This window comes from Arachis hypogaea, chromosome 11 (genome assembly GCF_003086295.3).
Source record: "Arachis hypogaea cultivar Tifrunner chromosome 11, arahy.Tifrunner.gnm2.J5K5, whole genome shotgun sequence".
In the NCBI taxonomy this organism is placed as follows: Eukaryota; Viridiplantae; Streptophyta; class Magnoliopsida; order Fabales; family Fabaceae; genus Arachis; species Arachis hypogaea.
The window spans coordinates 144,691,402-144,694,170 of record NC_092046.1 but is presented as its reverse complement, the minus strand read 5'-3'; the positions used below and the strand labels follow the sequence as shown (position 1 = coordinate 144,694,170).

The 2,769-nt window shown below is 31.6% G+C and overlaps 1 non-coding gene across 1 annotated transcript; it reads left to right on the top strand.

Annotated features, from left to right (window-relative positions):
* The first annotated feature begins 391 nt into the window (after positions 1-391).
* On the top strand, positions 392-499 carry LOC112725641 (small nucleolar RNA R71). Its single transcript, XR_003164735.1, has one exon. It is a non-coding gene; the product is annotated as a small nucleolar RNA R71 (small nucleolar RNA).
* The last annotated feature ends 2,270 nt before the right edge of the window (positions 500-2,769 follow it).

Genomic DNA, 2,769 nt, shown 5'->3' with positions numbered 1-2,769 from the left:
CACCTAAGTAATTCAGCTCTGCTATTGCAGGGTTTTCAGGATCATAAGCTTCTTCTTCATAAGAAGCCTCTTGAGTACTGTTGGATGCAGCTTGCACTCCATTCAGACTCTGAGAAATCATATTGACTTGCTGAGTCAATATTTTGTTCTGAGCCAATATGGCATTCAGAGTATCAACTTCAAGAACTCCCTTCTTCATAGGCGTCCCATTATTCACAGGATTCCTCTCAGAAGTGTACATGAACTGGTTATTAGCAACCATGTCAATGAGTTCTTGAGCTTCTGCAGGCGTTTTCTTTAGGTGAATGGATCCACCTGCAGAAGTATCCAATGACATTTTAGCTAAGTCAGACAGACCATCATAGAATATATCCAGGATGGTCCATTTTGAAAGCATGTCAGTAGGACACTTTTTGGTCAGCTGCTTGTATCTTTCCCAAGCTTCATAGAGGGATTCACCTTCTTTCTGTCTGAAGGTTTGAACATCCACTCTAAGCTTGCTCAGCTTTTGAGGAGGAAAGAACTTGGCTAAGAAAGCCGTGACCAGCTTATCCCAAGAGTTCAGGCTATCTCTGGGTTGGGAATCCAACCATATTCTAGCCCTGTCTCTTACAGCAAAAGGGAAAAGCATGAGCTTGTAGACTTCAGGATCTACTCCATTAGTCTTAACAGTATCACATATCTGCAAGAATTTAGTTAAGAACTGAAAAGGATCTTCAGATGAAAGTCCATGAAACTTGCAGTTCTACTGCATCAGAGAAACTAATTGAGGTTTAAGCTCAAAATTGTTTGCTCCAATGGCAGGAATGGAGATGCTTCTTCCATGTAAATTGGAATTAGGTGCAGTAAAGTCACCAAGCATTCTCCTTGCATTATTGTTGTTGGGTTCGGCTGCCATCTCCTTTACTTGTTCGAAATTTTCAATAAGGTTGTCTCTGGATTGTTGTAATTTAGCTTCTCTTAGTTTCCTCTTCAGAGTCCTTTCAGGTTCTGGATCAGCTTCAACAAGAATGCCTTTTTCTTTGTCCCTGCTCATAAGAAAGAGAAGAGAGAAAGAAAAGAAGAGGAATCCTCTATGTCATAGTAAAGAGGTTCCTTATTGTTAGTAGAAAAAGAAGAGAAGAAAAAAATTCGAACACAGATAGAAGAGGGGGTTCGAATTTGGTGAGTGATGTGAGGGAGAGATGTTAGTAGATGAATAAATAATTAGAGTAAGATGAGAGAGGGAGAGAATTTTCGAAAATTATTTTTGAAAAAGAGTTAGTGATTTTCGAAAATAGTTTTTGAAAACGGTTAGTAAATTTTTTTTTTTGAAAATTAAAATAAAAAATTAAAATAATTAGTTAATTAAAAAGAAATTTTGAAAAAGGGGGAAGGGATTTTCGAAAATGAGAGAGAGAGAGAGTTAGTTAGGTGGTTTTGAAAAAGATAAGAAACAAACAAAAAGTTAGTTAGTTAGTTGAAACAAATTTTGAAAAGATAAGAAGTTAGGAAGTTAGAAAAGATATTTTGAAATCAAATTTTTGAAAAAGATAAGATAAAAAGATAATTTTGAAAAGATATGATAGAAATTAGTTTTTGAAAAAAGATTTGATTTTTTAAAATCTCAATTAATGACTTGATTCACAAGAAATCACAAGATATGATTCTAGAACTCAAAGTTTGAATCTTTCTTAACAAGTAAGTAACAAACTTGAAATTTTTGAATCAAAATATTAATTGATGATGATATTTTCGAAAATTATGAGATAAAAGTAAGAAAAAGATTTGATTTTTGAAAAAGATTTTGAAAAAGATGAGATTTTTAAATTGAAAATTTGATTTGACTCATAAAAATAACTAGATTTTAAAATTTTTTGAAAAAGTCAAATCTAATTTTCGAAATTTTGAGAAGAAAAAGGAGAAGATATTTTTTGATTTTTGAATTTTTAATGATGAGAGGGAAAAACATGAAAAAGACTCAATGCATGAAATTTTTAGATCAAAACATGTGATGCATGCAAGAATGCTATGAATGTCAAGATGAACACCAAGAACACTATGAAGATCATGATGAACATCAAGAACATATTTTTGAAAAAATTTTTAATGCAAAGAAAACATGCAAGACACCAAACTTAGAATTCTTTAATGCTTAGACATAAAGAATTCAGGAATGCATATGAAAAACAAGAAAAGACACAAAACATGCAAATGCAAAGATCAAACAAGAAGACTTACCAAGAACAACTTGAAGATCATGAAGAACACTATGAATGCATGATTTTTTCGAAAAATGCAAGATGCATATGCAATTGACACCAAACTTATAACATGACTCAAGACTCAAACAAGAAACACAAAAAATATTTTTGATTTTTTTATGATTTTCTAATGTTTTTGTATTTTTTCGAAAATTATTTGAAAAACAAAAATAAGGATTCCAAAATTTTTAATATGAATTCCAGGAATCTTATGCTCTTTAGTCTAAAGCTCCAATCAAAGGGTCAGGCATGGCTTAATAGCCAGCCAAGCTTTAGTAAAAATATGAGTGTAATTCATTCAATTTTAAGCTAAAACTTCTGTCCAAAAGAATTTAGACATGGTTTTATAGCCAGCATGCTTCAACATGCTTCATGAAACACTAGAATTCATTCTTAAAAGTTCTGAAGAAAAATATATTTTTGAAAACATTTTTATTTTTATTTTTTTTGAAAACAAAAGAGAAATTTTTGAAAAATTTTTGAAAACAAAACAAAAAGAAAATGACCTAATCTGAGCAACAAGATG